The following is a 19,727-nucleotide window of genomic DNA, read 5'->3' as shown; positions in this document are numbered from 1 at the left end:
TAAATATTAGGAATTGGTAAATGCTACTGTTATTGAAAGTGAATATGGAAAACTTTCCTTTAGGAGCGGAATCATTTTCTAGGGTAGTCTTGGGTCTGCTCTTATAACTATTGATGATTCTGCTGATGAAGGTTCTGCTGAAACCATTGTGTTCTGCAATATTGTAAGTAGTATTAATTTCCTTTTTAATTCGTGCGAAATAAAGGAACAGTTAATGCTTTGAGTAAGTAACATGCTATTGTAAGCTGCATTCTTATGTATGTCTGGGTGCACAGAAGTTTGTTGGATAGTATTGATGGTGTGGGTGGGTTTCCTGTATATATTAAAGGATAAAATATTGTTGCAGTTGCGCATAATGGTTAAGTCCAGGTAACTCAGGGCTTTATTATTTTCCGACTCTCTGGTGAATTTTACATGGGGGTCAGTGGAGTTAAGGCATTCAAGTACTGGGTTGCTGTTAGTAACACGGGAGTCTAAAATTACAAACGTGTCATCTAAAAAGCGTGCCCAGTATTGAATGCCGTTAATCTTACCAATGATGTGAGAATGTTCTAAATGATCAATGTAAATATCCGCAAGGATCCTTGAAGCTGGTGACCCCATGGGAAGACCTATCTGTTGGTTAATGACATTACTGAAAGTGAAGAAATTGATTCAATGTAAACTTCAGAATCTGAATAAATTCACCTATTTCGCCTACACTTAATTTGCTGAATTTGGAAAGATTGTTCTTGATCAATTGCATGGTGTTGTTAACGGGCACATCAGCATACATGTTAGTAATATCAGATGAATGAAGAGTGTGGTGTTTGGATAAATTACAGTGTAAAATTTTATTGCAAATTCTATGGAATTCTTTACTGATGTATTGGCTTGAAAACGATATTGTGATTTGAGGAATTTGTAAATGAACCAAGATACCTCATAGGTCGGGCTATTTCTGAAATTGATAATGGGTCTTATGGATCTTGGATGGCACTTTTGCTGTGGGAAGCTTCGGATTCATAATAATTGTTACCGAGTTTTGTGGATGTGCAGAGGTGAAAGAAAGTGCGGGGATGAACAGGTCTCAAAATACGAAATTAAAGTTAAGATAAAATTTAACAAGGTTATATTTTCTTATCAAGATCAAGAAATAACAAGAATAACAGAAACTCAGTTGAATATCAACAATTTAAGAATATACAATTACAGTTTTTACAGAATTTGGGCTTCGAGCCCCGGACTCACAATTCTTGAGCAATTAGCCCAACTTTACCCAAATACAAGATTCGACAAAGGGGCAGAAAACCCCAATCATGCCCAGGAGCACTTGCTCCCAATTACACAGTAAAGCCTCCTCGAGGCACGCAGAACCAAAATTTTAAGAAAGAGCAACCCGCTCTTAAGTTCAAGCCTATCAAAGGCCACACCAAACTCCACATTCAAGCTGTCCTCCCAGGACATATACACAGGGGTAAAAAAATACCCAACCTACTGAGGCCTATTCAGTGAAGAGACAAAAATATTACATGGCCTCCACAATACCAAGTTGAGAGGAGGCAAAACTGCACTCCTAAAATATTTTACTAAAACCTATCTGGCACTAGGCCGCTAATGCAAGGGCTAATCCCATACTAAAGAGGTGACTTATATAAGAAAATGATTTACATTACACTAGAAGGGAAGAAACGGTTGTGAAAATAAGTTTACCTCAAAGCAATATGAGTGGGAGCTCGAGAGGGTTAAGCACTCTCTATCCCAATTTGTAGTTTAAAAAGATAGAATAGATACCGAGTGTCTTTACATCTTAGGGGAAAGTTACATGGTAAAAGGCTTCGGACCTGCCCCGAGAGTTAAACTGCTGAGCTGGCAAGAAAAGAAGTTATTAAAAGGCCATTACCTGGTGGTTGAACTGCTGCCCGAAGAAAGAGGTGCTTCCCGCCCCCTGCTACGTACTTTACACACTGATAGATGTTACTGAAGTGGCGCGGAGATCCGAAAATCAGCAGTTTATATACCCTCGTGGAAGGTTCGAGGCGTTTCAGGAATGAGAATACCCGCCCACAATCATTTTATTGGCTAACAACGAAAACCCCTACACTAGATGAAGAAGAAACATATTATTGGTGGAAAATTAATTACAGAAATTCCTTATTGGTCAAATTCAAAACTGGCGGAAAGAAAAGGGTTAATATTGCCAACTTAAACAATGACTGAAAGAAATTTAACAAAGAACAAACTTATGAACCCAAAATTTCTCCAAAAACACAGTTCTTTCACTTCGCACTAGGGTGCACAATTGTAGTTCTTCAGTAGTGTCCTCTAGAAGAGAATGTTCACACTTCTTACTACAGGCAAAACAAAAATACATCGAAAACGACCCAGTTCAGAAACTTCAAAATTTACAAGTAGGGACATCTTCTGAGAAACTTGAGAATTAACACTGTAGATAAAGTTCAGGCTTCCTCCAGTAGAGGAGTTTCAACTAGCGCAAAGTTTGAATTAGCGGCGTGGAGGTGTACCACCCGGTACAATAATCATTTTAGATTTATCAAGGTCATTGAACAAAAAGGAAACGTTCTTAATTATGGGTTTTAGGTCTCTTTGTATTTTATTAATTGGATCTTTTTTAGAGGTTATGAAGTTATTTTATGTAAAATAGTTTGTGCTTTATGGATATAGTAACTTTTGTCCATGATTATGGTATCGTTCCCTTTGTCGGCTTTCGTTATTATTGTCATTGTGTTCAACTTGTTTCATTAGTTTATGGACTTTAGCTACCGGTATGTATTCTGTGTTAGGTTTAATGGTATGTTGTTCATTAAGGATAGAAGATAGTTTGCGTTTGACATCATATCGGACCTTTCCTTGTATGTTTATGGGTAATTTATTAATGGCTAATTCCGATTCGTTATGATGGAAATTAAATTATCATGGTTAGAAGGATTACCCCAATTAATTTTAGGCCCCTTGCTCAGCACATCCAGGTACCGGTTGGTGAAAATTATGTGGCTTTATGTCGTTTGGGTGTCCCGCGAGTTGCCTGAGAGTTGTCTGTGCTCTTTATTCATCATCAATATTTTTACCCTTCTATTCTTACCTTCTTAAATTTCATTTCTCTTCCTGTCTGGCCACCCTCCCTGCCTCAGATACAATAGGTTAGTACGGAGGTTTTAACCTACCCCTCCTTTCCCCTGTGGGTGGGGGCGATAGAATAACACCCATGGTATCCCATTCCTGCCGTAAGAGGCGACTAAAAGGGGCCTCAAGGGCTCTGACTCAAGGGGCTCTGAACTTTGGAGCATTGTTGGCGACCACGGGGGCCTAAGCTGAGTCCTGACATTGCTTCCACTGACTTGTGCCAGGCTCCTCACTTTCATCTATCCTATCCGACCCCTCTTGGTCAACTCTTGTTCTTTTCCGACCCTGGACGGTATTACGTAAGGAGCCCTAGGGTGTCTTTTATTTTCATGTCCTTCGTGCCCCTTATCTTCCTTTGGCCGATATCTTCATTTTTCGAAGTGTCGGACCCCTTCCATTATTTATGTCTGATTAGTGTTATATAGAGGACGGTTGCCTAGTTGTACTTCCTCTTACAACATTAACCACCACCACCACCACCTGAAATGTAAAGCAGTTTTTACTTGTGCTTGTTTCATGCTGCACTCTAGTGGACGATTTTGAAGTGTTGGGTCACACAGACACTGGCACTCCTTCAGCATGGAACACCAGGTACAGGCTCAAGCCAAACAGTATTTTGTACAGCATCCTATGTTCGCAAACGGTGCTTGTGAGGTCTGACTCACACACTCAGACAAGCGCTGCCAGAATACAGGTCAGTTTGTGCGCTCATTCAAATTGAGGGCAGAGAAACGTATGCATACATTTTCTTGAAATTTAATTTAATAGAAATTGTTCTTGTGAGGAAAAGGGTCTCAAATTAATTCTTTTTTACATTGTTGGTGATTTGGTAAACAAGCTTCCACTGGTAAATATGACTAACTTACCCTCTAATTGAATAATGTCTGTATAAATACAGGAAACAATCAACATCAAGCCTTTTATCTGTCTGCATTAAAATCCCCAGGCAAAGGTCCAGACTTGAAACATTAAGTTTTGAGCATTTCTTATAGGTCATTCCATGTTAAGAAAACAGTATTGCTCTTATAACAACAGGGTTGCTCTGCTCAACAGTATCACATACATTTGTGAAATTCAGTACTTAAGCGGAAGGAACTAAGCTGAAAATTATTTTTAAGAACTAAAGGGGCCGGGGGATTTACAGGGGCTAATTTTGGTTTCTTACAGACACAGAGAAAAACTAAGGCACAAAAAATACCTCAGCATTGAAGTGTAAGGCAAAATGGGGGAGAAAATATACAAATAATTTTTATGCGATCAAGGGAAGAGGGATGCATTTAATTGCATTTAATAAATTTCTCCAGGCAACGGGGACACTACTGTGCTGTCATATCGTAACTCTCTCAGCCATAACGCAAATAAATCACTTTATTAATGTTAGGAGAAAGAAAACACACATATAGGCTAATCACATAACTCTCACTCAACACAATACAAGTAGGCCTCTGCATTGATATGAAGGCTAGAAGAGACACCCAACAAATAAATACTGTGCACGACATCACATTATTAATGTTAAAAAAAATAAATCGGACAAGTAGGTTTATCGCATAACTCTCACTCAATACAAGACAATTACACACTGATTAAAGCCTAAAAATACACACGCAACAAGTAAATACTGCTGATGACTTAACTACTGAAGTGAGCAGCCCGCGGTTCAGAGAGTGAGGGACTACACGATGCTTGTACCAAAGCAACATAGAATGAAGGAAGGAAACGAAGCGATGGCTGTTACCGCCATTGTGCTTCCTCCCTACGAATGTTATGTAGATATTTTAATAACTCAGGGCAAAACTTCCTCATCCTTTTTGTCTGTCTTTCATAATACATAACAAAGTACAGCATAATATCTCTCAATCACGATGAATTACGGGTGTCCAAGAGGGGGTGTGTTCACTCCTTGTAGGTCCATAAGAGCAACACTTGTTTCATTAACGTGGAATGAACTATAGCAACATTGTGGTACCAAGTGAACCTGAGTTCACATCTGTTCATTCACAGTAGACACAAAACAAACTATTCTGTTGCAACACTTAACAAGTTTCTTTATTTAAATGAGACATTTAAATAACATATTTTCAATTTTGGGTGAAGGAGTGTCTTTTGCCATACTGGAGGGCACTATTTTTTATGATAGAAATTATATCTAATTAACATGGTGAATAGCATGTATGCAAGGTTCATAGATGAAACTATGGACATTTCCTTAAAGTGATCGCTGGTATAGGACATTTCGTTTCATGAACAGTTGTCATCTGTAGAATTCCAGGTGATATGTTGAAGAACTCTTCTTGCGAACCTGAAGGTAAATCTTACGTCGACTGGCGTAAGGAGATAACTCGGTCTTGTATTCAGGAACCCATTAACAGAGAGTATCTATGTCGTCAGTGGGGATGATAGTTACCTCTGAAAGTAGACAAAGCATTTTACAGACACACATACAAAAAATGCAGAGAATGAGTGGTTAGACTTTTTATATCCAGCTTTATCTGTTCTAAAGTACTGGGGCACTGTAATCCAGAGGTGGTCTAACAGTCATCTGGCAAGCCATGATAGGTTAAGTCTACATCGAAACTGTCAAGTGGTGGAGGTACTGTCACAGAGGCCTGATCCAATGAGTATTCAGCGGAAAAAAGAATAGAGTGGGAGAGGGAACCTTCAACATTGGTGTTACACATTTGGCTAGTCTTAAACCAGAAAATGTGTCAAAATGGAACATATGTTGTACTAAAAGCAAAATGTTACAAAATAATCTTTCTAAATAACAATAACCTGAGCGAATAAAGGTAGCAACGTATCGCCTGACTGTTCGTCCGTACATTCCGGCACCAATGAGGTGTTATAACTGTCAAAGTTTGGTCACACCTCATTGCGATGTACAGGTTCGACGACCTGCAAAATGTGTGGGAAGTGCGAGCATGCTGGGGTTGAATGCACACCACCACCTGTGTGCGTCAACTGCCCGGGTACGCATGCTCCAATCTCCAAGGAGTGCCCCACATTCAAGCGAGAGAAGAAGATCCAGGAGATAAAAACGCTGGATAAGCTATCCTATCCAGACGCCGGGAGGAAGTTCAAATCCATGGCAGCTCCGGAGTTCTCCATCTCATTCGCGGAAAAGGTCGCAAACGTACGGATCACTCCACAGAGTTTTGTACAGAACACCGGTACTGAAAATGCATTGAAAAGTCAAAGCCAGCAACAAAATTCAGTAACTAAAGAAATTGGAGATTCAGCATGTGAAGCACCGAAAAGAGCGTTACTGTCGATGTTGCCTGGGAAGGGCCCTTCCCAGGAATGTTCGGCTGGGAAGTCCTCTCCCAACAGGGTGGGGGGAAAGACTTCCCCAAATAGGGCTGGAAAGACCAGCCCTCCTTCCAATGCCCAGATCATAGAGGAGGAGAAGGTGAAGCCACAGAGCTCCCTCAAAAAATTGGAGAAGAAGCCTTCTCCAACTCAGTCGGGGTCCACAGGATCACCGAAGAAATCCGGCAAGCCATCTGCCGGCTCTCCTCCCAAAAAGAGAGAAACGGTGGGCAAGAGCGAGGGGCCCCGACGCCCTCTTGTTCGATCACTTTCTGGAGAAGCTAGTTCTCCCAGGAAGAAGGCCCACTGTTCCAGACCAATGAGATCACCGTCAGCGGAGTGTCCAGTCACTGCGCCTCCTTCTTCTGAGGAGACAATGGAGACTGAACCACTCATTGTCGTGGATGGTGACGACAATACCGACAACAACGGCGGATAATGGCAGGTAGTTGACAAAAAGAAGGGCAAGCAATTGTCCTAATTTCGCAACACTACCAATCCACACAATGGCACTATTGCAGTGGAACTGCAGTAGTTACCACTGTCGCCTAGTTGAATTACGTCAACTGATATCCGTCTATGCGGCCTCCATAGTCTGTCTACAGGAATCTCGTTTGAGACCTGGACACGACACGACTATGAGAGATTATCGTCTTTATTCCAAAGACAGAGTAGCTGGGGATGGCGCGGCAACTGGGGGCATTTGTACCCTAGATCGCTCCGACATCTTCAGCGAAGAAGTACCGCTCCGTACTCAGCTAGATGCAGTTGCAGTTCGCACTCCGTTGCCAGTAATGACAACGGTTTGCAATGTGTACTTTCCACCGGATTATAACCTTGATATGCATGCACTACAAGATTTGATCGCTCAGTTGCCTCCTCCTTTCCTCATGCTGGGGGATCTGAACGCCCGTAACACACTATGGGGTTCTCCGCTTTCCTGTTCTAGGGGGAGGAAGCTTGAGCGAATGATCAACCTATTTGATCTTTGTGTGCACAATACAGGGGAACCGACACATTTCAGTAGCGCGCATGGCACATTCTCACACCTGGATGCCACTTTGTGTAGCCGTGCGCTAGTTCCCCTGCTACGGTGGCAAGTTCACGACGACCTCTGTGATAGTGACCACTTCCCGATAATTCTGTCTCTCTTGAATCAAAGACAGTCCGAAGTACCCAAGCGCTGGTTACTTCGGCGGGCAAATTGGCCAGAATTTACAAAACTCGCAGTGATGGGTGATGATATGCTGGAGTCTGTTGACGACCACGTTTCTTCCATTACTACTGGAATTTTGGCCGCTGCAGAGGAAACAATTCCTTCCTCGTCCATTATTCGTCGCCGGAAACAGGTCCCATGGTGGACGGACGAAATTGCAGCAGCCATACGTGATCGCCGACGGGCTTTTAAGCATTATCGTCGGAATCCTACGAAGATCAATCATATCGCATTTCAGCGTCTGCGCGCGAAGGCCCCTTTTTTGATTCGAGAAAGTAAGAAAGCTACGTGTCATCCATCACGGCACATACTCCGTCATCACAAGTGTGGACAAAACTCCGCCGTATTGTCGGAATACAGAATGTGCCCTCAGTACCCGGAATCTCCACTAATGGAGATATAGTTACGATTCCTTCAGTCATTGCAGACAACATCGCGTCACATTTCGCAGATACGTCCAGCTCTAGGAGATACGACCCTGCATTTCTCCCAATAAAGCGCGAAGCAGAGGCCCACCATCTCTCTTTTGCCTCTAGTGCTTCGCATCCCTACAACGTGCCCTTCACGGAGTGGGAGTTGCGAAGTGCACTTGCGCTGTGCAGAGATACGGCTCCTGGACCGGACAAAATCCATAATCAAATGCTTAAGCATTTGAGTGACAGATGTCTCAAGGATATCCTCACCCTATTCAACAGAATATGGAGTGAGGGAGTGTTCCCATCACAATGGCGTGAGGGAATTGTAATACCAATTCCCAAGCCAGGTAAAGATCCAAAACTTCTGGATAGTTATAGGCCAATATGCCTTACAAGTGGCCTCTGTAAGCTATTTGAAAGGATGGTTAACCGGCGTCTTGTGTGGGCCATGGAAAGGGAGGGCCTCTCGTCTAACTACCAGTGTGGTTTTCGCTCTCATCGGTCTACCACTGATCATCTGGTCAGACTGGAGAGCGCCATTCAGGAGGCCTTTCTCCGGAAGGAACACCTAGTCGCCGTGTTTTTTGACCTGGAAAAAGCTTACGATACTACCTGGCGATATGGTATTCTCTCCACTCTACACCAGTGGGGATTTCGGGGAAATTTCCCAAAGTTTATTGAGAACTTCATGTCCCTCCGTCTGTTTCGAGTCCGAGTAGGGAATGCATTTTCTCAATATTACGTTCAGGAAAATGGAGTACCTCAGGGATCGGTACTGAGTGTCACGTTGTTCGCAATCGCCATCAACGGCATAGTTGCCGCTGCTGGGCCCGCAGTCGTTCCATCGCTGTATGTAGACGACTTAGCTCTACATTACAGCTCCGGAAGGGTGGCGTTTGCTGAGAGACAGCTACAGCAAACTATTAACCGAGTCGACAGATGGGCCCTGCAACATGGTTTTCGATTTTCAGCAGCGAAAACCTCAGTTGTACACTTCTGTCGACGTCGACCTGTGCATCCCGAACCAGAGCTCCGCTTGCGAAACAGTGTCTTACCAGTGGTTGACACCTGCAAATTCCTGGGTCTCCATTTTGATAAGAGACTTACGTGGCAGCCCCACATCCGTCAGTTAAAGGTTGCCTGCATAAAGAGACTTAACATGCTTAAGTTTCTCAGCGGCACTTCGTGGGGGGCTGACCGTGCGGTACTGCTACGATTTTACACGGCGACGGTCCTCTCCCGAATTGACTATGGAAGTGCGGCTTATGGCTCAGCATCGAAATCTACGCTGAGCCTTTTAGACAGTATTCACCATAGTGGAGTAAGGCTGGCAACGGGTGCTTTCCGTACTAGCCCCGTTCCCAGCCTGCTCGCTGAAGCGGGAGTTCCACCTTTACGGATAAGGAGGCAGCAGTTACTCCTAACGTACGCTGCCAAAATTCGTGAAATGCCGCTACATCCAATCTATCAATGCATCTATCGCACCCAATACCACCAGCGGTGCCAAGACCGGCCGAATGCCACACGGCCGGTTGGGTTTCGGATTGATAGCTTGTGTCATGATTTGAATATTGATATTGGTGGTTGTCTTGAACGAACTCATAGCGAGGTACCTCCGTGGTTGGTTCCGCGACCGGATATACGTCTAGATCTGCTCCGTGGACCCAAGGTGAACACGGATTCCTCCGTTCATCGGAGGTATTTCCAGGACTTTGTTCACCAATATCCGGCCGCGAGACTTATCTTCACGGATGGTTCTAAAATCGGAGATAATGTTGGTTGCTCTTTTGTCACTGATAATATGAGTACGAAGATCTCGCTCCCTAAAGTATGTAGCGTGTATACTGCAGAGCGTTACGCCATCTTAGAGGCTCTGCAGTTTGCACTGCGTGACGAAAGAAGCCACTTTCTGTTGTGTACCGATTCGTTAAGCTCTCTGCAGTCTATTGAAATCTGTTTCTCGCCACACCCACTGGTGCAGCAGATACATGACCTTCTAGCCATGTTAAGCGATGCTAGCACCAGAATTACTATCGCGTGGCTTCCAAGCCATGTTGGGATTGCGGGAAACGAACTTGCGGATGAAGCAGCAAAGGAAGCTGCACTTTTACCTCCAAGACCCGTCAATGTACCTGCTAAGGATATTTGTTCTCAGCTACGTCGATCCATCTTGGCGTTCTGGGAATCGGAGTGGCTAGATATCCGAACTCCCAAAAAGCTGAGAGCAATTAAGAAGACAACTACTGTGTGGCGGTCCTCTTTCCGACCTTCACGGAGAGAGGCCATAGTACTGTGCAGGCTGAGGATAGGTCGTTTACGATCCACGCACTCTTATCTCCTAAAGAGGGAAGACCCCCCAGTGTGTTCTTGTGGTGCCGAATTCACCGTGGCCCACATCCTCGCAGAGTGCGCCGATCTTTCTGGCCTAAGACGGAGCCTCGGCCTGCAGGAAACACTCGAACGCATACTAGCCGATGACGCGACTACTGCTGATCTCGTCATCCGCTTTATGTGCGACAGTGGACTTATCAAGGGTATGTAAATTACAAGTGTACTGTTACTCAGGGAACGTACGTTCCCTTTTGATACGTTAGTAATCCTTTCGGCTTTGTTTTATAATTATTTTTTGTTTTATTTTGTACTGCGTTTCCAAATACCTTTGTTGAATAAATAATTTTGTTATATTTTAAATTTCTTTTCCACTTATTTGTCCAGAGAGGATGATTACCTCGTTGTACTTCCTCTTAAAACAAAAATCACCACCACCACCATAAATAACAATAAAAATTATGTCACCCACGTGATGGATTCTCTATCAGTTGTTTACTTAGTCTTTACTTAAACGATTTTTTAAGAAGTTGGAAATTCATCAAACCTTATCCTGTTTATTCTTCATCCCAATTTATCCTCTCGATTTCCGACTTTACCTTCATACTATGGATTTCCCCACTTTTAAACCCCCTTTCAAGCTTATTCTTCTACAAATAACATTTCACACCATCTCTCCATTGACAGCTTAGTTTAGCAGCTCCTTTCCTTACTTAGAAGTCTTTGACGTGTTTGCAACATTTCTTAAAATTGGGGTTATTTAGTGATCAACCAGAACATGTCGTGCTGTTTCCATCAAATCTTTTCTAGTTCTTGTATTAAGAAATCTTGGTGTCAGTTCCCTACAATGGAACCACACTCTAGTTGGTTCTTACCACAGACTTATATGCCCTCTCCTTTATAACTTTGCTATAACCCCAAAATACTCTCATAAACATATGGAGATAATTGTAACGATCATTTACAGCCCATTTAAGTTCTTTCCTTATCTTAATACCAAAGTACTCACAGCGATCCCCCTGAGGTACTTTCACCCCATCAACACAGTAATTGAAAGAGACAGGAACACCTGGCATTTAGTTAGTAGAACCAAACACATTATTATTATTATTATTATTATTATTATTATTATTATTATTATTATTATTATTATTATTATTACTTACTTACTTACTTACTTACTTACTTACTTACAATTCACAGTAGAGGATTGAAAAAACAAGACCCACAGTATCAAGACACTCAAAAACATAGACACCAGACTACAGACCAAGATCAGCATACAAACCATGGGAAGAGTGATTTCAGACGAGGAGAGGGAATCAAGATCCGAGAGAATAAAGACCTACTGCGCTGGGCTGGGGGAAAATTAAAAAATCCATTGTATAATTGTCTAATATTGCTTCTGGGAGATTCGGAAAGAATCTACAAAGGTACTTGTTAATCTGGGAAGAAGAGCTTGAAAAGAGGGGCATGAAAATCAATGCAAGAAAAACTCAGACCATGATGAAGTCACGGCAGCTTACCTCACAGCACATTACACTGAATTACGGTACAATATTGGAACAAACCACCCATTTTAAATACCTTGGAGCCACATTGCAGGAAGATGGAAGAATAGATGGAGAAATTATAGCTCTATCCCTAGCCTCCGGGCGGCTCTTTAATGCACTAAAGAGATATTTTCTTAACAACCCTTCTGTGTCTAAATCCACGAAACTCCGTGTGTACAAGATGATATATCTGCCAACCTTGCTCTATGGCTGTGAAACCTGAGCACTGACCAGCAAACACTGGAGAAGAATTCAGGCATCAGAAATGCGATTTCTCCGCAAAATTGAAGGGAAAAAGAGACGGGACAGATTCAGGAATCCGACCATCAGAACCAGTCTTGACGTCTCACTTGTTCTCGAGAAAATTGAACAGAGCCAACTACGATGGTTTGGACATGTCCAAAGAATGGAGGATAAGAGAATGGCTCAACAAGCTTCGGACGCCAGAATGCAAGGAGCTAGACAGCGCAGCAAACCCAGAAGAATGTGGGAAGAAGATGTAAAGGCAGCTGTGGAAGCCACGAGTGGGGAATCGAGGAAAGTGAAGGATTTGGCCAGAGACAGAATCTGCTGGAAAACCTCGACACTGCAAGGTCGAAGACGACCGACCAAATAAGTAAGTAAGTGAGCTTAATCGTCTAAAGTAGTCCAATGAGGGCCATAAAATATAAAACGAACAATAAATAAATTATTATTTACTATACAATCGCTGTTCGTGGCACCACGATTACAAATATATCATTTTTATTTTGCATTATTGCTATTTCCTTGTTTTTTAATATTTTGACTGCATTTTCTTTGATCTTGGAGCATTTTTTGGTCATTGTAACCTATTTTCACACTATATACCATCATAATATTGTCTGTTGTCCATCTCACTATATTGTTAGCTCTCTTTGCAATTGCTAACTATTCTGTAACTCAGGGAACAGTATAACATCATCTGCAAAATTCATTGTCTTTGATTCTAGTTGTTTGCTCATAACGTTTAATATAAGAGCAGGTAGCAGGTATGGAACCTCTTTGGAGGCAACAATGCCCAGGGAGTCGCGCCCCTGCCTATGTGAGTCCCAGAGCACACTGACCAGCGTGTAGCATCCGGTAAGTGTCCCAGCACAGGGTTACGAACGAAGTCCTCAATGGAATCTACAGCAGAGAAGATGCACTTTGGAATGGTGGAAGTTGCGGAAGAGTAGCCCAGTACTTCGGGAATACTATGAGTAGAGCATTAATCAGCAGCGTATGTTACCCATGTTAGGAGCGGCTGCAAGGGCGTATGTTCCCCATGTAACGGGCGGCCTGAATAATAGCTGGCAGTAGCTCTAAAATGCCGTTGGGATTGGCGACTATATCATAACAGTAGCCTAAAATGAGTGATGGTAATTATCAGCCTCGGAACAGGTTAGGGCAAAACCTGCTGAGAACGGTTAATATTATGAACGTGGGAGTATTTAATTTAGAGAAATGAATTTCATTTTATGGCTCCTATTGAACTTTGATTAAAACAGATAAAAATAATGAGTGAGTTATTCCACCTTTTCAATAGAAATTAAGAAGTGTTTGCTAAATAAACATTTTATGGGACTAGTTTCAACCTATATAAAGGTCATCTTCAGCCATATCGCCTGTAGAACAAAGTATTTGAAATAAAGATGTTTTAAAGTTGGTCTTAAAACATAGAATTTTGAAACTATGAAAAATTGTTTATAGAATTTCCTTTAAACACATTTGTTGTAAGAAATTATTTCACTTACCTGTAGTAATATACGAGAAGAAGTCTCATAATATTCTTCGTAGTATTCAAGAACGTGTATACAATATTCAAAATTCACTCTTGATATGTGGAAATGGGCATATATGCATAGTGTTGTTCTGGTAGAGTAGAAGAAGTCTTATGATATTCTTCTTATCACTGTGAAGCATAGATACACTTTAGAATCATTCATAATCTTGATGAGATATAGAATTAAGCGTCTATGCAAAGTATTGCCTAAGTAAGATGTGAGTTGAAGAAATATGTTATTGCAGTAGAAAGAAAATTCTATATAGTTGTGTATAAAGAACACAATGTAAAAAATATTGAAGGTATCCATGGAAATTAATGACATTTGAAAATAAAAGTGATAAGGCACTTGAAGATATGAATTAAGTTAAGGATTTTATATTCTTTGTATTAAAATGGTGGAATGAATTATAATTATCACCTACAATAGATATAAAAAAGGAAAAATAAAATTAGAAAATATAGGAGTATTAATGAAGTTTAAGGAATGTAAAATATTAAATGAATGAAAGGAAGAAGAAATAAGTCTAAATGTGGCTCATCTTAGGTAACAAAGTGTTGGACTTATTAGTAAACTAATGTCGGTACTTGGAAGCAAAAGGCATGCAAAAATTTAGATTATAAGGAAAACGGAAAAGAATTCGAGAGGGAAATAAAATTAAATCGTTTAAAAATAAAATTATGAGATGGAAACAAGACAAAGATGAGTAAAACTGAAAGCAATAAAGAAATGAACTGAAAGGTGAAATTTTGAGAATGGAAAAGAAAGGAATTAGCGAAACGTAAAATTAAATTATGATGAAAAACAAAGAATGCTTAATATAACTTCCGCAGGGGAGCGAGAAAAAAGAGTTACGATAAGGAAAGGAAAAGGACAATGGAAGAATCGAAAAAAGAAGTGAAAAAATATTGTTATTATGACGGAAAATCAGAGTAGTTCATTTATTTTATGGAGAAAAGAATGATGCAATGATGGGACTGAGAGAGTTCAAGTGTTGGGGAAAGGGAGTTAAGAGGATGATTAGAGGGTACACCCTGTACTGGAGTGGAGGAGGTGAGGCAAAGAATAGAGTAGGAGTGACTGTTAACAAAATGCACAACGTAAAACTAACTTTTAGAACTAACAACAGGAATGTAGATATCTCAAATCACTCTACCTTCGTGAAAATTCTAATGTTTTTTCTAAATCCATGGTTTTCAGATTTAAAAGCATCAACTGCAGTTCTTCGTATGTTGGACAGACTGGGCGTAATTTTACTATCAGATATTCAGAACATGTTAACGCTTTAAAATACAATAGATTATCTGCAGTACGACAGAATATATATGGTTCTAAACATAATTTTACCAAAGTAGAACAGGTCATGCAATTACTTGAAATAACAAACAAAGGCCCCCTTATTTCATCTTGACCAGTATTTTAATCCTAATTTCAATTTAAGCGACATTTCTGAGAATCCAAATATTATTTTATAATTTTCTCTTCATTTTTAAAAGTGTTAAATCTTTAAACTCAAATTCGATTTTGCACGTCTTTCGTAGTATCCACCCACGCCTTTTAGCTTATTACCTATCCCAAGTGCCGCACCTTGAAGTCACTCACCTTTCCTCCTTTCCCTCTTTCCCACCTTCTCCTCTCCCTCTCCCTTTCTTCTCTTTCCCTTTCTGCTCTCTTACACAATTCCAAATTTAGACCCTCACTGTATCACGCTGTGCAATATGAGTTATATATTTTTGAGATCGATGCATTGCCTTTAAAATCCTTCCCTTACATAAATTGGCTTTTATTACTCTCATTATGTCTTTACATTTCCGCATTCGAGCTAGGAATTAAAATCAACCATGGTGCAGAACAATATGACCTTCAAATTGATCTCTTCGCTACCCCACGAACTACTCAAGTATTTATCTTAAATATACCATCGTTTGTCAACTGTGATTCTCAATTTTTCTAATACTGCACTCTCTTTTATTCATAACAAGACAAGTAGCTATTTGCATCTTAATATGTCAAACGTACGGTTATAAGATTTAACATCGAGCTATTTATTCATCTTCACATCAATATTTTATAGATATTTTAAACCTAGTGTTTTATACTCAAGTGTTATATAGCTCCACACGAACTTTCGTCTTGAAATATCTTTATATCTTCTACGTTACGTGTTATTCATCTGTGCATTGCTTTTATCTTGTACCTATTTAACGACTGGCAGATGATGACCCATATCTGGTGTCGAAACCGGTACCATTTTTGATCGACTTGTGATGTAACATCACATTCCTGAGTGTTATTGTATTGAATAGGTGGGACCACAATATATTTTTAATTTAATTGTAACTTAATATCAGTTCAATACGGACAAACGTGAAATTCTTATCTTTCAACAAAATCCTGGACGAGAATGTGGATAGAATAGACTACGTTAGTTAGTGATAGAATAACAGTATACAACTAAGGACGCAAAAAACAATGAAATATTTCATCAAAGTTTATGCACCCCAAACTGGAAAGAGTGAGGAAATTGTAGAAGAATTCTTGGAGATACTCGAGGATGTAACCATCGACGTGGAAGTGACAGTCATGGGAGACCTCAAAGCGCAGGTTGAAAATGGCAGAATTAGTAAAGAAGAAGTGGTTGGTTCATTTGGATATTGAGAAAGAAAGAGCGAGGGAGATATGTTGTCCCCTGTGGATGGGAGCAGTAGAATAACACCCACGGTATCCCCAGCATGTCGCAAGAGGCGACTAAAAGGGGCCTCAGGGGCTCTGAACTTTGGAGCGTGGGTTGGCAACCACGGGGCCCTCAGCTGAGTCCTAGCATTGCTTCCACTTACTTGTGTCAGGCTGCTCACTTGCATCTATCATATAAGACCTCCTTTGGTCAACTCTTGTTCTATTGTGAGCCCGACGGTATTACGTATGGAGGCGTAGGGAGCCTTTCTTTTTCATACCCTTCGTGGCCCTTGTCTTCCTTTAGCCGATACCTTCATTTTCCGAAATGCCGGACCCCTTCCATTTTTCTCTCTTATTAGTGTTATATAGAGGATGGTTGCCCTGTTGTACTTCCTCTTAAAACAATAATCACCACCACAACCACGCTTTGTGTGGGTGGTAGAATAACACACATGGTATCCCCTGCCCGTCGTAAGAGGCGACTAAAAGGGGCCTCAAGGGCTCTGAACTGTGGAGCGTGGTTTGGCGACCACCGGGACTTGAGCTGCGTCTTGGCATTGCTTCCACTTGTGCCAGTCTGCTCACTTTCATCTATCCTATAAGACGGATCCAAGATGGCGCCGAATGAGACGGTAGAGTAAAGTTGCTCTTTCTATACCCTGTTTAAATTGCAAGTTAATCAGCTGAAAGTGCTAATCCGTGTTAAAAAAGAGATATATTTAAGTGCCTTCTTCTTTAAAAAGTAATCATCATGTCGGTAAAGGAAGTAGCTAAGAAGATATCGGCTTTCGAAGATAGCATGAAAGACTTTCAAGCTCGCCTAGACTCAGCAGTCAGTGCCGCTAACCCACCGAACGTGCTCCAAGCGCTTGGTGCCGAGTTCCAGGAATTCAAGAAACAGGCCAGCGAAGACATCTCCATGCTTAAAGGGGAGTTGAAGGCTCTTGAAGATCGGCTCCAGAAACAAGACGACGTGTTGGACGGGGCCGAACAGTACAGTCGCCGGAACTGCCTATTATTGCATGGTGTCCCGGAACAGCCGTCCGAGGACGTCTACATTAAAATGCTGGACACACTGAAAAATAAACTTTCGGTTGAATTTTCAATTCTTGATGTGGATCGCTGCCACAGGCTAGGCCGCCGAAATAGAACGTCTGCAGAAGTGGTCTCACAGGGAAATCGGCCTATCATTATACAGTTCCTACGATACCATGATCGTGATCGAGTGTGGCGTGCAAAGCGAGCTTTGAAGGGCAGTGGGCTCATGCTAACTGAGTCCCTCACAAGTGCGAGAAAACATATACTTAATCAGGCAAGGGACTGCAGAAATGCTGGACTCAAGATGGACGCATTTGTGTATTAAGAGAAGATGGAACCAAATCTCAAATATCCACGATGGCACAGTTAAAAAACATTGCAGGGAGTAGGATGAACTCGTGAAATTAAGAGAAAGAAATTATGTGTGTAGTACCGATAATTAATTTATATTTGTGTGTGTGTATGTGTGTGCTTGTGAAAGTCAGTGAATCTACTCACCAGGTTGCTGGGGTAAGCTTATTTTACATCTTACTTAACTTTTGTTTTTCATACTGCTTACTTTCATATGATTGTTGACCAGTATAACGGTAATACTATTGACCTCATTCCTCTCCACAGCCCTCACCCTCCCCTTCTCTTTCGTCCCTACCACCTTCAACAGGACTTGTGTTGCAAGAGCAGCTCAGTAGCCACCCGCGATCGTTACATTGTTGTCACCTAAATGGCCAGTCATTATTAGCTCATATAGAAGAGGTTCAGGCTATTTTTGAAGTGAACAATGTACATATTATTGGAATCAGTGAAAGCTGGATGCGTACAGACATGCCGTCATCGACAGCTAACCTTGACAGGTACTCAATATTACGCCATGACCGCATTGACAAAATAGGCGGTGGACTTCTACTCTATTACAGAAATGACCTGAAATGTAAGATAATTTCCACTTCTGACCCACGACTTACACTGCGACCGGAATTTATGTTTGTAGAATTAGACTGCCATAAAAAGATATTGATAGGGATTGTATACAAGCCGCCTAAAATAAGACAGACTGATGATTTTGAAGAGGCATTAGCAAATCTTATCTCGGCATACGATGACATTATAATCATGGGCGACTTTAACACTGACCTTTTGAAGCAGACCAGTGACACGAACAATCTACTGAATTTATTTATCGCTACAAACATGACAATTTTAGCCCTCAACGCTACTAATCATGTTCATTACTCTGACCGCACAAGTCATACCTTAATTGATCTTCTTGTGACAAATCAACCTCAAAAAGTAATTAAGCACGGACAGATCCCTGCTCCTGGCATCTCTTCACATGACCTACTGTACGTGTGTTATTCTACTCGAATACCTAAGTACAAACCACGCTACATTACAATACGGGACTTACGACATATGGACCGGAATAAACTACGCTACGATGCATATAACTTGCCTTGGGATAGTATACGTAATTTTCAGAACATTAACTCTAATGTAAACAAATTCAATTCACTGGTACTGGAAATATTTGACAAGCACGCACCAAAGAAACAGGTAAGAATCACCCGCCATTCTTCCGCTTGGCTAACGGCCGAGATAAGATCTGCTATGGCCAGTCGTGACAAACTGTACAGACAATACAGACAGACGCATGACACAGATGATTTCCAGCAATACAAGATTCTGAGAAACAGAACCAAGCAGTTAATTAGGAATGCTAAATATAAATACTTTCAGGAACTGATGAACAATAACAGCCCTAGACAAAAATGGAATAAATTACGCACGTTAGGTATAGGTAAAGTCGTAGAGCAACATGTGCCAAGCATATCGCTAGATGTTTTAAATGATCATTTCGCACGGCCAAGAATAGCCTCTACCTCCTTCCCAGAAAATTCACTACCCTTGTTACAAGAGCAGCCTGTCTATGAGCAATTCTCTTTTAGAAATGTCAGCTCGAATGAAGTTAAACGTGTGATATACGCTATAACATCTAATGCCACAGGTAATGATGACATTCCTATATCGCTTGTTAAGGATATCTTAGGAGCTGTTCTGCCAATACTAACTCATATATATAACTACTGCCTGACAAACGGAGTTTTCCCAGATGTTTGGAAAGATGCACTAATTAGACCCATCCCGAAGAGCTCCAAGTTGGATTCTCCTTCAGATTATCGTCCAGTATCCATTCTACCACCCTTATCCAAGGTGCTTGAACGTCTAGTTCATACACAAGTTACTGAATACCTTACCAAGCATTCCCTCTTGAATCCCTTTCAATCCG

The sequence above is a fragment of the Anabrus simplex genome, chromosome 1 (genome assembly GCF_040414725.1).
Source record: "Anabrus simplex isolate iqAnaSimp1 chromosome 1, ASM4041472v1, whole genome shotgun sequence".
NCBI lineage: Eukaryota > Metazoa > Arthropoda > Insecta > Orthoptera > Tettigoniidae > Anabrus > Anabrus simplex.
This window is presented reverse-complemented; position numbering follows the sequence as displayed.